Genomic DNA, 12,319 nt, shown 5'->3' on the forward strand with positions numbered 1-12,319 from the left:
GAACAGATTTTCTGGTGCCGTGAATAAGTTCGCTGTATCGAAACACACAATATTGTGGACTGCGCTTTGCGTAAAATTAGATCCCGAAACTGTGTAACTGGGTCGTGATTCAAAATCTCTAACAACCGTGGAACTGAAACTTAGAGCCAAATAAAATGCCGAGAATAAAAAGCCGAGCTAAACAGCAATGGGGTACAGGCAACGCTACTGTGGCACGTGGAATTCCACCGTAATCCGCCAGGTGTCGCTTGTGTACAATACGACATCGACGTTGGATTTCTACTCAAACTCAATTGAAATCTAATCATAATTTCTCAAATTCTATGCATGATACATGAAAATCGTGGCACTCTTAACACTAATCGGGGTTTATTTCGACGCGTGATTTGCCCGTTACTTTCGTCGGCAACGTTATTGTCGTTACTTGAAAATGAACTTATTTTGATCAAGTACGTCTGATATCTCAGTGGCGCCGTCTGACGGGGTAGCCTGTGTGCCGGTTCCCCATTGGCAATGTGCGTGCTGATATGAACATGTTTACGTCGATGTTTAGGTTAATTTGTATTATGCATTTTATACAAATTCTTAGATGGATAACATCTCAACTCACTGATTGCCCTGTGGGTATTCATAAAACTCGGTAGCTGGTGCAGATGATCAAGTTTCGTCGACACCCATCAGTAAAGAACCGAACTACAACAACAACAGTCTAGTGTCTGCTGGTCAATTTAGTCGAACGACGTATATCTATTAAGGGAGGGGCAAGATCACTTACCGATCCATACTGCAGTAATCATTAGATGAGTAGGCTAGACTTTTAAGAGCACCATCGCGGTAATAGGGGAGATGCGCCGCGGTTCGAGCATTAGCGGCAACATTTGTCGTATCGTTATTTGTCGTCGTTGAATGTCTTCGGTAGTTATGAATATTGAAAAGAAAAAAGATATTTTTATGCCCTTAGGTTAGCAGGGCGACTTTTACATCTAGGTTCAGCCATACGTATATTTTTTTCTGTTTTGGTGATTTTGTGGGTTCCATCTGTGCTAAAGCGAACATTCAGCAGATATCAATGTGTATAAGACATCGATAATTTCATCCTTTAATGTTCGCAAATCTAATGAACTACTGTTGATAAACCAGTGCTACATGCGCAAGCGTGTTCGCCCGTTCTGCAAATATTCCTCGCTCTTGCAGCTAATAGGATTAATACGTTTATCGCCTAAAAGATTTTTTTTTGACGTACGCAAAAAACGTCGTCAATCCGATTTCCACGCGAGTACTGTAGAGTAATTCGTTTTCGAGCAGTAATTCGATTTTCGAAAAGTCCGATGAACTAACGCACGATGAATTAGATCCCCGAATTAAGACACATTGATATCAGCGCACACCGCCAGATGGCGCGACTTACAATCGGCGTACCTGTGAACAGATTTTCAAACCTTCATTTAGAAACCTTCATTATGCCCCACTTGTAATACTTAAGGTGATGAATCCCATTTTCTGTTTGACTGTACCTTACTTAACGAACAACGCAAAAACTATTTGAATTTGAATACCTATAATTCCCTTGACATTCTGAAAAATCCAACGGTCCAATTAGCTAAATTCATTTAGACTGGCTTAGATGTATATAGATCCCTCCACTAGTATATGTAGTACTGTAAATAGTTGATTTAATATATATATATTGTTGTTTGTCAATATTGGATTGTTTTCTAAATTAGTTTCTAGTGTGGAACAAAGTTATCCCACCAGATGGCGTGACTGAGTCGAAAAATTATTGAAATCCCTTCGTTGTCAATCGACTTTTGGTTTCTAGGCTCCCGAATTCATCTGTACAATATCATAGGACCAACCAATTATGCTATATTCAAATTATATTTTCCAAAAAGTGACTTGTATTGATAAAAATTCATTCGATCTTAACTGAAATGTAGAAGCAATTGAAAGCGGAAGACAACAAGACTTCTAATGGACCTAGCTTTACACCAGTCGATTTATCGAACGATTACTATCCGTAGCGTCGGCAGTTCTCCGTCGGATTATTGTTTTGTTTGAGCCATCTATATACTTATCCTTAAAGCATGTAAGAACATCCTGGAATCCACGCGATTGCCGCGGTGGCTTCGCTCCGTTTTACCAGCAGAGAACTATACACGTACGGGAAGTCCGACTCGTCAAACATCCTCTAGGCACTGCTAGTATTTTTGTGTTTTGTTCAACGTCCTCGCCGGAGGCGATAAACAATATTTCCAAGAACTTATTGTTTATCGCCACCGGTGAGGGCGCTGGTCAATTTCGAAGATAGCTAAGGCAAATGTATAGTGACGTCACGGAGTTGGCCTTCCCTTTCACTTATAGTTCTATGGTTTTTACATTTCGTTTTGTCGTTGGCTCCCTCTGTATATCGATATCTGCCTCGTGGATTATAGTTGATCCCGAAGCTTTTAATAGTTGACATCAAAGCGAAAATGGTTTGTCCGTGATGAAAGACGTCAGTTTTAGATTCTATTAAACATCACGCTACATATAAACCCCTCTATTCTAAAGAGCTCTTGTACAAGATTCTAATTTGCTTTCAGCATTTGAAGTGCAGAGACAGACAATACGTCACGCAAAGCCTTGGCGTGTTTGTCCTCCGTGTCCGCGAACTGTGATGGACTGGTTTGCGCCAACAACGCTATTCAAATAATGACCGTTCGTGGACGGGTTACCGCGCAGAAAAGTATGAGGTGTATATTTAAACACAGGTACTCGACCGGATATCTATTATACATAATATCATTTCGGATATTCACCCGAAGTACCCCGTTCTATGCGACTCTAGGTATAGTTCAAGGTCGCGTTAAGAAGAATTTTACCCGAATTTGGTTCATTTTCTATGATTCATTAAAACCGTGCTTAATTCTCGAACAGCGATGAATGGGTCAAATATACACGGTATCCGACTTCGACGTTTTTCGATTTTACAGAGATTATCTACGGTATTTCGCAAGTGCTTTATGAATCTACGCCAATAACTGTGGATAGCCGTGTATGTAATCTATAGAAAGACTCCCGTAGACAGAATTATTTTCACCGTAGCTACTGATCTAAAAGATGGACAAAAGACGAGTTAGATAAATCATTTTTACAGTTGCTAGCTGCCATTTTGTTAGGGTTTTCTCTGTGTACTTTTGCGCCAATGTCTGAAGACTTGGCAGAACTGACCACAACGATTCTGTCAAACACCCTCAACCCGCTGAGCGCCACGCAGGGCATTATAAACGGGTTCGATGTTTCTTTTTCCCAATGGAGGAGAGATCAGAGAAGAACCTTCGACCAAGAAATTCTGTCGCCACCCGGGTTTGAACCATAAACCCTGGATTGACGAGACCAGTGACCGGCGGTTTAAACCACTCGGCCACTGCGCCACTCTGCGATTCTGTCAAACTTGGATCTGCATTTCAGAAAACGCGTTCGGAAGACACCGATATCGTTAGTTCGTGGCTTCGCTCTATTCGATTTGATGGTTTTAGAACACGACGGTCCCTCGGCTACTTTAGGGCGTACACGGAGATGTCAGTATGATTTTGACAAAGTATACACTCGTCATCAGTGTTGTTTAATGCGGCCGTAGAGACACTTAAAGTTTCTGAAAATATTTGATGTATCGCGCGCGGCTCTCAGCCTGCGCTCGACGTTTCCACGTTTCGGCAGCCACGCGTGTAGGATTTCCGAGTTAGTATTCAGCGCTCGGCGCGAGTTAACGAGATTCTGAAAATACGCGACTGAACTTAGAACGAGAGGGGCGTATAAAAAGAACTGCCGTTAATTACCGCGTCAGCTAAAAAGAAATGAAACAGGATTGATCATATGAATGGCCGATTAACACCGCGAATTTCGCGTTTGACGAACAGGATATCTGGAAGAAGCGGTTCTTGTAAGGACAGTTCGACTCCCATGTTTGTTGTGTTTTCACTTTTTATCAAGTGAGGCACGCGGGCCGGAAAACCGTTGTAAAGTGCCTCTTACGTGGCCAGATGAATAGATAATAAATGAATTTCTAGAACTTGACATCGAGATAGAATGTATTTCGGTATTTTGAACGGTTAGAGAAAGTAAAGATAATATATGGAGGATTCATTGTTAACCCATTAGCACTCAAGGAATTTTGCTAGTGTCAATTACTCCTCAGAAAATTCAAGCGAAAATGTATGACGATACCGGTTTATTTTCATATTAGAAGTTCGTGTTATTTTGTAGTAAAAAGTCAGGCTTTCAGATAGTTTAATATTTGATGAGGTAGCGACCAAGATCATGTCCTTTTGGCCCACCGAAATTCATCCAAACTTACTTGGATTTGAAGTGAGCGCTCAGGTCTAGCATGTTCATACTCTGAATACTCGAGAAATTGAAAGAGGAGGATGTTGATTTCTGTTCGGTATTCCAAGGGCAGATCTAGGATTCATTTAATTCGGTTGGCGTCGTCACGCCTCAGGTGACAGCTAAAACAAAGAGACTGGGGCGTGGTCACGTCTCAAGTGACGGTTCCTATTACCCCCGATAGATGGCAAACTAGTCGAGTCTGGCTGCTTACACTGAGTCAGCATGCTCTATAGAGAGCTCACAAGCGATTGTATATACTCTACACACACAGGCAGTATGTACTGGTTGTCGGCGACTTTTTTTTGTTGCGTGACCTCAACTTGACCTCAGGTTTTGGGGGGTCCTACCTTGCACCCGTAGGTCCAAACTTTTTATAACTAACATTTTCTGGTAGAGATACCTATTAGCTTCATAACAGATATTGGTTTTAGGAGGGTCTCTACACTGGAAATGTATCGACCTTTACATTGAAATATGAAGAAAAAATTAATTCCCCCAGATTGAATGGATAATGAAGAAATATATCCCCCGCGAATGAGTTAAAACTTTTGAAGAATCAGGAAAATGACGGAATTTGAGCGATGGTTTCGGTAAAAGTTATGATAATATGCTGGAGACATAGCCCGGACATATATATATATATATATATATATATATATATATATATATATATATATATATATATATATATATATATATATATATATATATATATATATATATATATATATATATATATATATATATATATATATATATATATATATATATATATATATATATATATATATATACCGCCGTTAGCTGTATATATTGCTCGAATATATTACCTAAAAGTAACCCCCTTATCGGATTACACGTGGACGATTCGTGGTTTCCATGTAAACATAATATCCGAGTGTGTTAAGAATATCATTTCGTTACTACGACTTCGCTCTGTCTTTTGATTCATACAACAGTGTTTGAAGTATCAAACTGCCGCGCGCTATTGATGTTCTGATTTATAACTACAAGCGTATCGAATGCTATAGCTGTACTCATAAACGTACCGCTGTTCGTGATGATGTTAAGATGACGAAAACCTGGAAGGAAATCCATGAGATAATGGCTTGCCGGTGGCGTACCAGTCATCCCTGTTAAGGCTACGCTAAGTAAATTCGTTAAGTTCATTCATAATCAAATATGAACTGGATTTTTAGATCCCTGACTCCAAATATCGTCATACCGGCCTCCAAGAAATAAGTTAGAGTGTGAGAACGATTGATTCGATTTTAATTAGATACCGGCACCGCTACTGTGGCAATCGAAGATTTCACGTATGGCAGGCGAGGATCCGCCAGGTTCGCTAGTGGTAACTCGGTTACCGCGCTTCTTCTTCTTCTGCATTGCAATCAAATTCGAGTCAACTTTTCTCCTTAGTAAATCAATTTTTGATAAAACTATACCATACACTTACATCCAGTTTAAAGTTCATTGATAATGAACTAATTTTCACTACATATATTAACTGAGTGTATTGTAGAGTCTTCTCTGGTTTATGCCGATACACAATAGGTATTCAGATACGAGAGACTACTAGCGCACCTGGCGGATCCTCGCACACGCTACTAGTGGAATCCCGCGTAGACTGTGGAGAAGCTTTCGATTCTCCGTAATGGGCAAACGGGCTGAACGCATAACGAACCGAACATTTCCCCTCTACCTGAAACCATTTCCGAAGTAATGTTTCGACATCTGGGTATCGATTGTCTTTCGTCGTTCGGATGATTTATTTTTCCGGCTTTTAGTGACCACCGGAAATAACACGAACCGATCGCTCACACGTATACGTGATGAAGTTGTTTACTGTATTTTTTACTGTAATTTTTCCAACCAACACCTTCGCACTTCCGCGCAGGCTGTTAATTAGTTCTTCTTCCGTCGAGACTTTCGCAAAACAAAACAAAAAACGCTAGTACACAACAATTAACCTTCAAGCAGGTGTCAATACGCAGCTGTCCGACGCTCGCCATCGTAACCTAATGTATTGACGGCCAGTTTTTGGATATCTTGCTCAAATTCGAAATTTGTGTGTGAGTTTCTTTTCCATTGGTAGTAGGCGTGAAATCCCGAATGCACCGTGGGCGATCATATAAAAGTTCAAACTATCACTAACTATCATATAATAACAAAAATACATGTATTGTTGATAATAGTTACAGGGCATCTCCCCTCATGGTACAGCCCCGGTTAGGAGATGTAACACCAGATAACACACTAGATGTTGTGACGAGCAAAAGGTTCTCAAATTAGTTCATTTTTAATGAACTTTGAAGTGGATTTAGACTCCCCTATCTATATGTGACAACACCATACACCACACGTACAAAACCTTCATTCCTCTACTCGGATAATCTGTTTAGTAACTTTGAATAATTGATTCATTTATGAGAAACAATCTTTCAGTTTTAATTGAAATTTGACGCGGAAGACCAACTCTCTACTAGCGACTCCTGGCGGTTCCTCGCCTGCCATACGCGGGATCAACCGCAGAAGTGGTGCGGATACCCCATTATAAGCGAACCCTGGTGGCAATTTTCGATTGCCGCCTCAGAAGTGTTATCGGGCGCTCACCAGACGGACCTACGTACGTAAACAACTTGCGTTTAAATAAAAAACCCACTATAATTGTATCAAATACGAATTATTAAAAATTCTATTTCGTGCGTTGTTTATGATTAATCGAGATGTGAATAGTTTTTTTTTCACGTGCCGCCTGAAGTCGCTATTATTATTCACCTATTAATCAAAATATTTTCTCATTTCATCGAATTCTGTGTCGAGCGTCGCTTGTTCTAACCGCAATATTGCCACCGACTTAGTGAAGTGCCTTCAAATTGCTCTTCTCGCGGTACGCGGCGAGATTAATTTCGTTAGCCGCGTTTTATGACCAACCGACTTGTCGAGTAGGTGAGTACTAAATTACGGATTCAATTCATTTTCGAGCTCGCGGAAATTGTGGCGGTCTACATTTTTTGCGGGCTCGAACATGATCGATGAGTTAACGTAAACGCGTAGACTATTACAACGCACATTCCGAAGCGGATACATAGCGATACACCGCAAAGACCACAACGTAGCGAATAAAACATCAACCTCATAGAACACTAGAATACCGCTCCAAAAAAATAATGAGTGTTTACCAGTCGGAGAAAAACCCTTATTTTCACCAATTTCGTTAGCCTATTTTACAAATATATTAGTACTTAACTCGATTACAAATCTCATACCCACCTTTTCCGTGAATAAAGGGAAATTTTTCGTGACTTCACGTGAGATAACAACCAGGCTTTAGATGATTGCACACTTAAAAAACTGGCCATCAAGACTTCGCAACGTTCAGCACTTTGCCTTAAATATATTCTTTTTGATCGAATAGGATCTTGACAAACCGACATTCTATCAGCACGCTTTCAAAAAGCAATCGTGAACTCTGCATAGGTCCAGGACTTCACTTCAGACATTTGTAGTCGAAATTGGGCTACAAACGCGAGTTTAATTATGATAGATTTTAAGAAATGTGATAACTCTGGCTTGATTCTGAACTATAGACTCCGCCTCACTCGGTACCGTTGGCCAGGTAAAACCGGCTGCGTCGGCGAAATTCCGTAAAGACTTTCTGATCCCTTATGCTTGAATTCATCCCCTACTCAGTATCGCTCTACTCGGTAAACCGCCTTACTCGACGGATTTTGTGCTCAAATCCAGGGGCGTATCCAGTTTGACTGCCTCGCCAATGAAAAAGGACACTTTTTCAAGAAGAGGTACATTATATATTTCATTGAGGCCAACAGAATGGGTTGTTTGACCGAAAAAACAAACTTGTCTTAAACGCTTAGGCTATATCAGAATGATAGTACATTATAGGAATCACCCCCTCAATCACGTAAAATCATTTTCAACCATTTTTTACTCAACGAGAAGAACAATTGATCGAGGCACTGCACCCTTAGGAAATTTGGCCGGATAAAACAATCGGAAAGTTTTTAGTATTATTTAAAATTTCTCGGCCATTCCAAACAGGGCATTTCAGATGCTATGAGTACCTCACCTGAGTCATGTGAGGTACCCAACATCCAACCCCCTCCACACTGCGTCCTCTGCTCCGGCTTAAGCCCGGCAGATTTTAACAAATTACCCGTAAATTGTGATAAGTCTGATGCTGGATGAAATTTGTCGATGACGTATACATCATAAAATTCTCAGATTTCTAAGTCTAAGTCGCTATTCGCTTAACCCGGTTGAACAATCACGAACAATTAGAACCGAATTCAGCGAAGCTTATACGAAAGATCGTCTCTGAATGAGTTGAAATGATTACTCGTAGGGCGAAGTCTAGGCCTACAACTGTACGGCTGCGGTGTGTTAGGTGGCGCCGAGCTACATACCCATACCAGGGGCGGGACTAGCAAGATTGTTGAGTACTGCTCAGCTACGGGAGGGCGCCTATATCATAGGAAATTTGAATTTTCAGGGCTCCGAGATGCAATCTGGTCCAATTTGGGACATCAAATCCTTCTCTGCATCCATATTACATTTTGACATGTCGAAGAAAAAATCATTCGTGAAAGATAAGACGTTTACCAATTTTCGTTCATTAAAAATGGCCATTTTAAATAACTTCTACCAGAACTTGAAAAGTCGTTTCTACAATCGTAAGTACCGCTCAAGCTGGATCCGCTCCTGAATACCTGCATTAAGGTAGATACCATACCGCTTGTCACTAGTCATTTCTAGTTCTGTTATTCTTTTTAACACCAGACAATAATACGAGACATTATCGTTATAACTCGTAAAATCCTTTCTCTTCTCTCGCTAGACAATGTCGGCGAGTTGCTGCGCATTCATCACGCATATTTCACCTCTATGTTCGAGTAATCGCCGCCGACAGATGAGCGCGCGCCTGACGACACCAAACATAAATCATACACCCGACTCTGCTTACGACATTTCCAATATTGAGACAGAGGACCGCGTCATCGTCACCCGTTTTGGAAGATAAAGTTTAGAAAAAAGAAAAGTCGAAAAAAAAACACGTTTGATGGACGATTTCGAAAATCTGGCTCGAAAGCAGCACGCGACATTTACCAATTCGCAAGAGCGATCTTCATACGATATGAGATAATGTTCGGAAGCTGAAATCCACAGAGCCAAAGCTCGCGTTGTCTATTTAAAAAAACAGTTTATTTTTCAAGTGCTACTTGTTTGACTCGACGCCGGGTTACCACACACAGCTCCTCTATACAAATCCTACCGTTACGATATGAAGGCTGACAAATTGATACCTTCTTTCTCCTTTCTGCTTTGCTTAAAAGTTGACCCGGCCGGCCGCCTATCTACGCTGTACATTATACGCTTTTTAATCATGTTCAATTCTACCATGATAGAATCGGCAGCTTTAGGAAGGAACTGATTACAAATTCCATTGCCGTTTACAAAAACGGAGCATCAAAACGATTTTACAGAGCTCTGGTACCCATGCAGCCACAATGGCCCAGTTATTAAAGCACAAGACTTGCACCTGATGGATGAGCTGTCCGAGTCGCGCTACTTACCTGTAAATTGTTCGCCCCTTTAGTTCTCGACGTACACGGGTACTGGTCATAAAAGTTCACGAGTACATGGGCATACAAACTTGAAATGGTCCGCCCATTATGCCCTAGTAAGTCAGACTACCACACTGGGCGGACTAAACTTATCAACTAAAGCAAGCAGTCGATATACACTGGCGGATACCGATGGATCCTCACTTGCCGCAAGTGGAATCTTCGATTGTAAGGTCGGAATTTTCCGATTCAGTTCATAAAAGGAGAACCGTAGCAAGTCCAAAGAAAATGGCGATCTCATAACAACAGATGTCACGGCGTGACGATCAGTAGGTTGTCAAAATTACGTTTACGAAAACGATCCGGCCGACTGCGAGAAACAAGGCATCGTTTTAGCCTAAAACGTGTGCGACAAGTTTGTTTTTTCGGTCAAACAACCCATTCTGTTGGACTCGTTTAAATACATATATACTGTCGGGCATCTTCAGCACAAGAAGAATTCGCATCAAACGATTGCGGATTAATTAAAACCTCGTTGTCTTGCGGTTCCCGTTACGGAAATTGGAAGCGGCGATGATCTTTAAGTGTCGATATTCGAAATCCGCATCAATAATCATCGAACACGGGGCTACACATGTTGTTGGTAGGCTAACACGTTTAATTCGCTCGAAGTCGAGAGTGCGCCGTTTTCTGGGCCACGTTTTCTTTTTTTTACCTGAGGAAAAAGTATCAGCGATGTGACGCCGAATGTCGATGAGATTTGACATGTGACATATATTTTTCCGACATATTTTTCCGCTCGTAATATCGGTAACTGCCTACGCGACCGGAAACGGAAGTCGGCTGATGGTAGCGTCTCTCGACCGTTGCCGGATGCATTTTTTCATCATTTACATGGTTGGAACAGGACATAAAGTCACATTTATGTAAATAGAAGTCAACCGTTATAAACAGATATAAATATACAGCCGTTGTAGCTATCGTGACAAGCCCAGTTCTAATTCTAATGTATATACATTTCAATTTATCAGTCCGTTATTGAGTGTCCCATCGGAAGAGTGTTACCTCATTCTTACAACCATCCTCCGCAGGCAGGTAATCGTACCTGGTGGTATCGCTACACTCAGCTGAGGCACGAACCCTGCCACACTAGACCGGGTACGCAGGCGCAAGCGTAGCCTTACCGGACGAAATCCTGCGGCACCAATCAGATTTCTCGTTGTATATCACTAGAGGTTATAATTTCACGGAAGGATTATGAATGGGAAAACCCGGGCTAAAATAAAACGGGATTTCTGATTGGCAAATAATGACATCTTCAAATCTGCGCGTTTAGCTGCGCACTGAGTCTAGTGTGGCAGGGTTTCGTACCGTGGCAATCTAGATGCCATCAGGTTCGGATCCCTGCCTCTTACAACAGATACGATGAAACCGAATACCAACTAAACATTCATGTAAATACTCTGAAATGAGCAGAAATCTGCCCGATATTTAAGCGGAACTACGGTATATATTTGCTAATTAGTATCGGATAGTATGGTTGCGTCTGGTGGTTTCGTGTCGTCGTGCTTACGAATTTATTTTCGTCGACGTGCACGAATCGTCCTTCGTCTTCACGAAATCGAATGTAATTAGCCGGTTCGGATATCGGATGCGGAATAGTCTAATAAACGGCTGCGTGAAGCAGATTGCAACGACAGACACTTCGTTAAAACGGAGTCGTGCGTCATTTACGCGAAGCTTTGTTTATTTAATTATACTAGCGGCTAGAAACTGATTTGCAATTGCAATATTGCACGTATATATATATATATATATATATATATATATATATATATATATATATATATATATATATATATATATATATATATATATATATATATATATATATATATATATATATATATATATATATATATATATATATATATATATATATATATATATATATATATATATATATATATATATACGTGCAACTTCGTCCTAGTATGAGTTTTATATATGTATAACATAACTGAGTACCTGTTGCCCTCCTAAGCTCCGGAAGTCTTCCCCCAGTTACATATTCATACCCGAGTCCGACCCCATTCGCCGATGAAATCCTAATATTCACCCTCGGTTCCGTATATCATTCCCGCGTGTAACAAGATATCTTAGTGTACGTTCTGTAGGTCGTCGATATATTCTGGTCCACCTGAGCTTCTCTGGGCTGCTCGTTTCTCTCAGCGGAGTACTCCGAACGCTGAACGAGATTTCCTGTCTAAACGAACGGAATCGGAACCAAGATGGTGGTTCAACGATTGTTATGAACATTCAAGCAGAGTGAAACGAGCAGCCCGCTAAATTCCGATCCGAGTTAA

General features: G+C 40.8%; 1 protein-coding gene across 1 annotated transcript in view; it reads left to right on the forward strand.

Annotated features, from left to right (window-relative positions):
* Nucleotides 1-12,319, forward strand: part of LOC141912251 (PDF receptor-like) — a 140,232-nt gene that overhangs the window by 63,871 nt on the left and 64,042 nt on the right. The window lies entirely within an intron of this gene.

The sequence above is a fragment of the Tubulanus polymorphus genome, chromosome 10 (assembly GCF_964204645.1).
Source record: "Tubulanus polymorphus chromosome 10, tnTubPoly1.2, whole genome shotgun sequence".
NCBI classification, from domain to species: Eukaryota; Metazoa; Nemertea; class Palaeonemertea; order Tubulaniformes; family Tubulanidae; genus Tubulanus; species Tubulanus polymorphus.